Raw genomic sequence first — 11,428 nt, forward strand, 5'->3', positions numbered from 1 at the left:
AGTCATAGCATAAATTATGCATATTATCCCCAGAGGGCCTGGCACAACCTCACCTATAACATGATCATATTTGGGAGGACCTTTTAATGCATTTTACTATGTGTCTCCCAACCTCTATAGATTATGACTCTAATATGGTGGTTGTGGATAGGGTGCAAAATTATGCTCATTTCATTCCAGTAGAAAAACTTTACTAAACTCCTATACTTTGGGTGAACATTTATTCCAGTAGCTGAAATATTTGCAAAAGTCATCGTAAGATTTCATGGTATTTCGTAAACTATAGTTTCAAACAAGGGTTCAACCTTTCCCTGTTCCTTTGGATGAGCATTGAAGAAACTCCGAGACACAATCCTTAAGCTCATTTTATGATAGATATTAAATGGCCTTAAGCCGGATCACACCTATCTGTCATATTTAAGTTCATTAAACATAAATATTTATTATCAAGTCCATGAATTATATGCAATGACTAAATGAATTATATGATATCTTAAGTGATTACCAGTCTCAATACATGTATTAAAAATATTTATATCCAAAAGATACTTGATGGGGACAATAAAAATCCAAAAATAAAAACAATATTTAATCCGACTTACATTATAAGTATGGTTGGTCTCATGACCATTTGTTTAAAGATGCCTTAGACAGATGGTGGGCACTCTCTAGGGAAAGAATTCATTGAACTGATCTATGTGAATCCCTGTAGGAATTATGCCTGACTCTACATCAGGTAGATACATGTCACGGTCACTGGTAAACTCAAAATTAATGTTAAATTTATATGGTTGTTGGATTTTGTATTTAATCAATAAATTTACGAAAACCTAAACTCATGTGAGAATGGATCATCTCAATAGGGAAAAATATTTTGAGATTAAATTGATTTTAATATAAATTAAATAAATGAGATTAGGTAGGTATAAAATATGAGATGGTGGGACAAAGGCAACGATGAGGTGAGAAGGTGATAATCAATATGTATTATGAGGTGAGAAGGTGGATGAAGATATGGGAGTGAGAATACATTTAAATAAGAGATTAAGGCTCTGTAGAAAATTATAAAATAGGAGATGAATCTACCCTAATAACAATGACAAAGACGAGACTGAGGCAAGACAACATACCTAGGTCCTTACATTCCATTAGGCTCACATCACTTTGCTGTTGTGTAAAAGCCTCTCCACTTCTCATTTGGTTCTCCTCAATCCCCTAAGATACCAAGAAACCCTTGATGGATCCTCAACTTCATCCTCTCTCTATCAGCTTACCCACTTAGGCAGCAAGCTCCCAAACACTTTTCAAATGATATGCTGGGTTCTAGTGCCTTGTTTGAAGTGTACACAACTTTTCTATGCAATGGAAGCTGTGATCGATTATAAATCAATCTCCAAAACATCATACATCATATGTACCTTGTGTGGAACTTCTTCCACCCTTGACTTGCACCCCTAGAGATTTTTTTGAAGCTATTCATGTGTCTCGCCTCCAGAAGTATCGACAATGTCAAGTTGCTCTTGGGTCTCCACTTCTTCTTCAACTCTTTTTGAAACTAGCATAGATCTCCTCACCATGAAGACTCGCTTTGTGGATGAGTGGAGAGAACTCGACAGGAGGAAGGTGGTGAGCCAGCTCTGGCTGGCTAGGATGCCTAAAGTGGATGATCCCCCCTATTTATATTTACTTAAGAATTTTTATAATAAACTATTAAGTAAAATATATCCACAAATGCCCCTGTTTTTGTATGCATGTGACCTAGGCCCATGTGTCATTATAGTTAATAACTTTAGTGGCCCAATAAAAATTATTAACCACTCTTATTAATTGCCTATATCAACAGATAGATTAAAACTAGGATTTGATTTAACCCAATTGATATGTTAAGATTCCAACCGTGAGGTGCCAAATTATACCTCATGCTCTAGAAGGTACTGAGTAGTGTTTGCACTCTCTCATGAAAACTTTACAATCACTGGTTACCATATATATATATATATATAATCCTCCGTCTACTCACAAATGACTTAGGGTATGGTTAATTTTTAAACCCTAATCTGTCATTTGATTAGGATTGATGCATAATGAAGATCTTTGGTGAATGCCTTTTCAAATATCCTAACCACCTTGGACAGGGATTCAGCTACATTCGCTTCCTTGAGCCAATCTCCGCTTATACTAAGGGCTTGACCACTCAAACATCTTAATGTGTTTCTCACTCTATTCGTGTGAAAAATTATTTGAATCTCTCTTTTTATTGTTATTTGGCAAAAAACACGGTGCCGGGTATGGCCAACCCTTCAGTTGTGCCTGTAGACCGATCTAGCCGTGCCCTGGACGCCACCCAGGGGGATTTTATTTATAAAGTGAAGTGTTTATGAATGTTTATAGGCGTGGAACGAGTATAAATATCCCAATTACACTCGGATCCCACTCGTCCACACCCATGTGTAGGAAAGGAAACGATACATAAGTTATACCTTGTAGGTGCTTAGAGAAGTGCCCGCGTTGACGCCTCACACGAGCCCCCCTCATGATGATGGTGGAGAGATAGTGGAGCTGTCCTCGTCTTTAACAAGTGCATTGATGAAGTGCATGACGAGGACTTCATCTGAGGTGGGCGCAGTTCACCCGTTGTCATGATCGTAAGATCAGGCGTGAGCGCTCCTACCTCGAGTGCTCCACGCGATCTGCCACTCCCGTGGGCCCTCCTTCAAAAGTGTGCAGCGCATGCAAAGGTTCTGCAAGCCGAGACATTCGACGCGATAGCATCCCCTAGCGGTCGAAGGGAGCGCCTGCCAAGAAAGGAAAAGGGAGGAAGGGAGTCGTGTGTGTACCGCGTGGTTGGCGAGGGCATCTGCTGTCTAGTTGTCTTCTCGTAGCTAATGACGAACGCTAGTTATGCGAGGGCGGCATCACATGATGTCCTGCCATACACGGTGTAGTCGCCATTCGGAGCATGTACCTGCATGAAGCATGTAGACTAACACCTGTGAGTACGATTCTACGACGATATTATGAAGGTTTTGTTCCTCGCAAAGGAGTAAACCATCACGTATCGCCATAGCTTCGGTTAATGTGTTAGTTTGTACGCCATAGAAAGAGGAGAAAGTAAAGAGAATACTCCCTGTATGATCCCGGAGGATACCACCTCGCCCTGTTGGCCCCGGGTTCCCTTTGGACGCACCATCCACATTCAGTTTGAGGCTGCCAATTGGCAGTCGGTGCCAATGGATGACCTGTAGCTGAATGCGGATAGGGGAAAGTGTCACCGGAATGCCCCAGGCACGAAGGAGATCGCATCCGAGTGCTGAGCTGTAGTTGCGAGTGGGGATGAGATGGTGGATGCGTCGTGTCCATAGCTTGACGCGACACATGATATCCACGGTGCGCATGGGAGTCCCTACAAAACGAGAAGAATTTTGCCCCTTCCATATCACCCATAGCAAATAAGCCATAGTGATGTGTAGGATGGGGCTCCATTCAGAGCATATTGGAAAGAGAAATATTTTGCCAAAACACTCAAACGGGGTCAGTGGAATATGAAGGAGTGGGCGCCAAAGGTGTGTGATTTGGCGCCAACATTCTATGGCTGTCTCACTATGGAAAAAAGATGTCCCATAGTCTCAATATGTGGAAATGCGGGACAACAGTTACAACGTGAGGTGAGAGAGTGGCCTAGACGGATCACCCGATCATCAGTCGGGAGGCCACGGTGTAGGAGTCTCTAGAGGAAAAAGGAGACGCGGGCTAAGGATCGCCAGGTGCCAGATGCGCCAACCCTAGAGCTGGATGGGGGATTTCTCACGGAAATACTCCCAAGAAGAACTGCATGAGTATGCGCCGTCGAGTGTGAGCGTCCAAATAGCACGTTCTGGAGTGGACCCGATTGAAGTGTTCTGGACATGGGGTAACATGGCAGAGGGGAGGCCATGTTGCTCCCATAGGTGTGGTGTGTTGCCCATAAGTAGCTGGGCCACTATGAGTCGCACTCGATGTGGTACAAAGCGGGGATGGCGAGCAAAAGGCTCGTCAGCATGCCAAGTATCAAACCAGGCGCTAATTATACCTCGGCCTATACGCCAACATGTGACCTGGGCGATCTCAAGCCACTATCTCTGCCACGTTTGCCATCTCTGATGGCCCCGGATATCCATCTCTCAATAGGCCCACTCGCTGTACTTGGCCAATAGGGAGTGTGTGGTGCGCATGTGCCATACAAGTTTCTTTTGAAGCATGTCCTGGATGTCTGAGAGGTGTCTGATCCCTAAACCCCCCTCGGCCATCAGCCAAAATGCTTTCTCCCAAGGGACCTAATGATGGCGAGGCTCACCCTCGAGGTGACCGAACCATAAGAAACGTGGGGATAGTCGTTCCACTGAGCACAAGACTGTGAGAGATAGGTAGTGGAACGCAAGGGTATGCAGGGGGATACTCATGAGGACATGTCGAATAAGTTGGATGCGTCCTCTAGGAGAGAGCAAATAGAGTTTCCATCACTCAAGTTTCTTTCTCAATTTGGCCAGAAGGGCATCAAAGTAATGATGCTTAGCGCATCCGAGAAAGATAGGACATCCAAGATAGTCGAAAGGGAGGCATCCTCATGAGTAACGGGTAGAGTGTTGGATTATCTAAGAGCACTTTGTAGTGGTGGACGGACTAACTATAAAGCTACTCTTTGAGGCTTGCTCGTACGTAGTGAGGACGCTCATAAATTCCTTAATGGATTTTTTGGATCTATTATGGAAAAGGATGGTATCATTCGCAAAGAGTGAGTGCGAGAGGATCGGGCATCCCCTTTCTGTAAAATATGGTTGGATTAGGCCACGATCGATCGCAGGTGTGAGCGATCGACTGAAGACCTCCTCCATCAATATAAAAAGGGTGGGTGAGATAGGATCACCTTGCCGTAGACCTCTCGTGGCTGTGAAGAAGCCAGTGGAATTTCCATCCATCAAAAGAGAAATGATTCACTCGAATGCATGCATCGACTAGATCGATGAACACATTGGTGAACCCAAAGCGACGTAACACTTGGGTAAGAAAATTCCACTCGACTCGATCGAAGGCATTCTCCATATCTAGTTTGATGATGACATTTGAGCCCCAAATATGAGCGTCTAGTGACTGGGCTAGCTCATGAACTAGCATGATATTGTCACGAATCTAACGACCCCTGACAAAATCACACTGTTCAGGCGAGATAAGTCTATCGAGAAAGTGCCCTAGTCGATTTGTAATGATCTTGGATGCAACTTTGTAGCACGCATTACAAAAACTAATGGGGCGAAAGTCTCAGAAGGAAATTGGAGTGTCCACTTTTGGAATGAGCACCAGAAAAGTGGATTTCCAACTTCGCGGGAAGACTTTGCGTGTGAACACCTCCTTGATACCAAGCACCAAGTCAGTGCCTATGATATCCCATCATGTAGTGTAGAATTCTGCAAAAAATCCATTCGGTCCTGGGGCCTTGTTCCTACCCAAGGAAAAAACGATCTCCTTAATCTCTGCTCGGGTAGGAAGGGCTGTGAGAAGTGCACTATCTTCGTCGGTCGTCAAATGAGGGATAGAGGCAAGGATGTCCTCACTCACAACAGTTGGTTGTGAGGAGAGGAGTGAGTGATAATACTCCACTCCTGCAGCTGCTAGTTGGGCGGGGTCCTGACTATACATCTCTAATAGTGTCGTATAATTAGGACGTGCTCTATGATAGATCAAAGCGTGAAAGAAACATATGTTTCTATCACCTTCTTGTAGCCATTGGACATGCGACTTCTGAAGGTAGAAAATCTCCTAGCGTCGCATAACATCCTCAAGCTGCTCTCTAAGGTGAAACTGGTGCTCTCCCACGTTGTTTGTCCAAGCATCTTGCAACTATCGCTCGATAGTAGCTAGTTACCGCTTGAGTACTTCGACCAGTGCGTGTATGTCTCCAAAGACATCGAGTTTACCATTTAAGGTGGAACTTGAGATTCCTCAGTATGTAACTGAAGTTCTCCATAGGTGATGTAGAGATCGTTCCATGCCAATGGCTTCGTACATAACGATGGAAGTCGGTGTGCTCGAACCACATGGCTTGGAATTGAAATGGAGGGCGGCGAACTCGGTTGCTAGAGTTTGGGAGGAGGAGGATCGGTGAGTGGTCCGAGTAATATCGTGGTAGGATCTCAATTGTGATGGTGCAATGCATTCGTGCAGTACTATTGGTAAAACAACGGTCGAGCCGTTTGTACATACGTGCATCCGCCTGACATTCATTACACCAGGTCCACTGCTCACCTATGGTAGGTGGCTCCACTAATGACGCCTGACGGATAAAGTCGTTAAACGTTTGCATAGATCGTGACCGAGGTGGGGGGCCCCCCTGGCACTCTCTAACTGCCCGTATGCAATTGAAATCCCCAGTTATAAACCAAGGGAGATCAACAAGACATGACTGGGAATGGGCATGTATGGCAAGTTCCTACCAGAGGGCCTCCTGCTCTAGTTGTCTATTCAGGGCATAAACGACAATAAGCGAATAAGGCTTCGGGGAGTACGGTACATCAAAAGTGACGTACCAGGTCCCTTCAGGCAGTAGCACCGACGAATAATCCCGCTTCCAAAGAAGCCAGAGATTATTTGAGGAATGACAATAAACATGATCCATTCTGAGTTTCCTCGCTATGGAGTGGGAATGGAATGATCCGATGTTGTCATCGGTTCGATAAGCCCAACTATCCCTAAGTTGTGCTTTTTTATTAGTGAGAGGAGATGTGACTGGGTTAGAGGGTTACCAATCCCTCTATAATTCCAAACAAGAATTGGAATCATAAAACTACCGGCTCACATGACGCACTCTCGATCGGGTGTTGTATATGCGGCATGTATGGGAGGCATCCGAACGATGTCCCAGAGGGGGAGAGACATCCACGTCTGAATCCTCAGAGAGAGAGACATCATCCTCCTCCTCTCCCGTGGAAGCCTGGCCACTATTATCTCCACAAGTGTCCTCAGAACTAGTGAGTGAAGCCTGATGATTAGTCAAGCGTCCCCCCTGCTTGAAAGGGATGTGTGATGGATGAAGGTCGGGCATGGAGATGAGTATATCAGGTGGGGGCTGCGGTTGGGTAGAAAAGGACGATGGGTTGTGGGGTGGTGGGGGAGATGAGGGGGATCAGATGGTGGGCGGAGATGTGATAGGTGATGATGAAGGGGGGGGAAGATGTTGGGTGAAGAGATGGTGAGGGGCAGGAAGGGGGTGCAGGATGGGTAGAGCTAGACCGAGGGGGTGATTGGCGATGGGGGGATGACGAGGGGCGGGAACGGGGTGCAGGGTGGGAGAACTAGACCGAGGGGGTGATTGGCGGGAGGATACATGGGGGGATGATTGATAACCTGCAAATTAACATGATTAATTAATGAATTTACATTATATTTATGTGTTTTAATGACTATATTTGCATCTTATCATATTAAAATAAAGATAAATCACTTACACTTTCATTTTATTATTATTTCTGATTTTTTATCATTTATCACATGGAATTTAACCTCATTTTAGTGAAAAAATATTTTTTTGCAGGGCCTTAAATATTTGGCTAAAGGTTGGTAAGAGCTTTTCTACTTTTTATGGAAATTTTCCATATTTATTATAATTTTCTGACCATTACTTAGTCAAGAAATGAATTTTGAATTGAAATAATTGGTATTTATTAATTTATTTAATATTTTAAAATGAATTTTCTATTTAATAGGTGACGTCCACGTCATTCACCCAAAAATTCGGGCGAATGATTGGAGCGCCAGATTGTATCAATGATTAGCTCATTGTGGCATCGCGAATCGCGATGCCATAATGAGTAAATAATTGGAAGCTAACGTGGCACGGGCGGCGAAAAAGGTATTTTTTTTATTTTTTATATCACTCGTCGGTCAGCCGCGTGCATTCAAATGACACACGTCCTTTAAGTGGCACGTGAACCGGTTAGTTGCGTGCATTAATTGCACGCGCTAACCGACGCACGTGTGTTAGAAAAATTCAAAAATTGCGGCTGTTGACTTTTCGTTTTATTTTTTTTAGGAAAAATAAAGAGAAGGGGGTGACATGGCAATTTTATAACCATTTAAATTCAGGAATCGATTTTCAATCATTGCGGGCGGCGGACACGGACAACCACGTGTCGACACACGATCTGAGAAGGCCAAAAACGAGAACACTCATGTCGACCAATAGAAAAATGCCACTTCCAGAGTTCTTGGAGGAGAGATAAATAATCCAACGGCTTAGATTAATCCTCACTAAAACCTTGATATCTTGAGATCTAGACGTTCGATTGGGCTGAAATTTTGAGGGCAGATTTGTCTTTTCTCTCTCTACAGTCCAGACGATTGGATCTTTAAATGGATGTCTTGAAATGGGGGAAAAGTACTTTTGGAGGCTCTCCCCAAGCATTTGGCCAAGAAGGACACAGGAGGGTTTCTTGAAGTCGACAGATCTTGCTTCTGCAGGCAAATTTGTAAGTCTCTGATTTGTATTTCAATCATCTTCTTGAATGATTCTAAAACGCCAAGGCATGTGCGAAATGTACATGCCCTAGAAGTTTGTTTAGAATGAAATTAGCACTCCATTTTGATTCTGATTCAAGATCTGATTTTTGATTCTTAATTCTACATTAATTTTGAACATTTCTGCTTCATTTGATTTTTAATTTTGGGTCGGATTTTATCTTTTCCCCAAATTCTTCACTTTCTCTCTGTAGGTTAATTTGTCTCGTTTCTCTCTCTAGATTTCGATTTTTATTGTTTAGGAATTTAATTCTATATATAAAAACCCTAAAAATAAAATTTGATTAAAAATTCATCCATCTTGAAGTCCAATTTAAAAGTCCCTTTCTTGATTATTTAATTCCCAATTTTAATTCATAAAAATTGTTTAAAATATAATAATTGGGAAATTAATAATCTGAATTAATCTGATCTGAAAATTAAAATATTCCTATCTTGAAAATTATGACCGAAATATTTAAAATCAAAATTAAGTCTTACTTAATTTTGATTAATTAAAAAATATTATTAAGCATAACTAATATTTATTAATTGCAAAATTAATTCATCTTTGAATTAATTCATTGAAATTGGATGTAAATTCTTATTTTTTGCCTCCCTGTGGTTCGACCCCTTGCTTGCTCTATATTCTCTATATTTAGTGATTAAGGGAAATGATAAATTTTATTGTATAAGTCAAAACGTCAAATCAACGACAAAATTACGTGCGTTTTTAGGCTTATCAATGATGAGGGGAGGGGGGTAATTGGTTGAGGAGAGGAAGCACGGGGGGGTGTAGAGTGGATACGAGAGGGACTCCGCCCGACCTCTAGGTAATCGCTTGCCTCTGGTCCTTCTGATACATCTAGAAGGGCGAAAGTATTCGAGGTGAGTGTGGATACACTTACCTCTTTGCCTTTACTAGTGGAAGAGGCATCCTTAGCCCGTGGTAGGGTTTGGGGGCGCTTATCAGCGTCCTTCTTCACCCACTGTGAAGCTGTGAGGGAAGGCTTAGCCTTTATAGGCTTCACCGTCATAGTGTCTCGAGGGATAGAAGAGGACACACTAGTTGCGGCCTGTAGTGTGGATGTGGGACGCGTACCTACGGGTGGTCTCTGATTAGGGCGATGCCCTTGGATGGTAGAATTTGTCGCGACTATGTAGTCTTTGTAGGCTAAGGGTGGAAAATACTCTTCCTCGGGGTTCAAGACAACATGTGTCACCCTTTGGCGACACGTATGGAAGGTATGACCCAGTAGGGTGTAGTGTGTACATAACTGTGGGAGGTTCTCGTACACAACGGACTGGTGAATCATCTCATCGCCATTGCGAATGAGTATCATGAAATGGATGGGCTCTAGTAGATCTATCTCTACACATACCCTCGCATATCTAGGGCGACTGAATAGGTGGACGTCTTTGTTTGTACGTATGAAAGTTCCAACAACATTGGCTAGGGATTCCAGGGCGGTAGGTGTAAAGAGATGGGGTTGTAGTCCAGGGAATCCTATCCACATTGGGACAGAGTGGGGGCAGTGCTCGCGTGAGCTGCTCGTCTGCTCGGCCACCCATCGGTAGGTGTGCATCGTGGAGCCATTGATCGTCCATATGGTACAGCTCCAAGCCTTCCTGAAGTTGGCTTCCAATTGGAAACAAATAAAGATGCTCCTATGATTGCGTGCTTCAATGACGACTGACCCAAGGAAGTTCCCTAGCGCTAGGTATACTCTCATGATGTCGACAATGAGTGGTCGCTCTGTAGCAAACCGCCCAATCAGGGTATAAGCAAATGGTTCTGCCATTCGCGATACCTCCTCCTTGGAGAAGGTGACTACGCGCACACCCTCGAAGTCAATATAACCCCTCTTCGGGATCGTGGCATCGTAAAAAGGGGGAAGCGTAGCCTTCGGTAGTGGTTTATTGGGGGTCATATGTGAAGGACCCGCCACTCTCGCTGCCCAAGTCATCGTTGGGAGTGGAGCTGTGCCGGATAAGTTCTCTTGGAAAGCTTGAGTCGATCCCCTTGATTGGATCTGTCAAGAGCACCCGAGTCAACTTGGGCATGTTGGCCCGAATCCCCCGGGTCTAACGGGGCGTGCCCAGTCAACCTGGGGGAAACTTGGTCGAGATCGGTCGTACTGGTCAGGTCGACCATTGAATCAATGGGCACATGGGCTGAAGTAGCATGTTTGACCTGGAGTTGACATGTTGAGTCAACTCATCTTGAGTGAACTGAACCAACCAAGGCGTCTAGGGCGGAGTGGGCCAAGTCACCTAGGTCATCTTGAAGTGAGTCAGTTGAGTCGACCAGGATGACTGGGTCATTTTAGATCAAGTCAACCCGTTTGATTTGGGCAACATGTGCTGAGTCAACTGAGTCGGCTCGGGCCGAGTGGACCAAGTCAACCAGGTTGACTTGGTCACCGTGGATCGAGTCACCCAGGTTGTCTCAGTCGAGTTTGACGGAGTCTACATGTTTGACCGAGTCTACCTGTTTGACCCCGGTGGGTTGCACCAAGTCAACCGGGTCTGAATGGACCAAGTCAACAAGGTCAACTTAGTTAGAAAGAACTGAGTACACGGGGCAACCGGGTCAACTCGGTCATTGTCGATCGGGTCGAATCGATCTGGCATGATCGGTTCGACCGAGTCGGTGTTGCCAAAGTCAACTAGGTTGACTCGTTCATGGTTGATTGAGTCAGCCAAGTCCACTCGGCAATAGTTGACCAAGTTGACCATGTCGACTTGGTCAGAGGCGGCCGAGTCGATCAGGTCGACTCGTCTGGGTTCGACCTGGTCGACTCCGACATAGTTGGTCGAGTCGACCAGGTCGACTCGACCACACTCCACCAGTTTGTCTCGGTCTGAGTCGGTCGAATCGAGCATATCGACTCGACCGTGC

Source organism: Wolffia australiana, chromosome 11 (genome assembly GCF_029677425.1).
Source record: "Wolffia australiana isolate 7733 chromosome 11, ASM2967742v1".
Lineage (NCBI taxonomy): Eukaryota > Viridiplantae > Streptophyta > Magnoliopsida > Alismatales > Araceae > Wolffia > Wolffia australiana.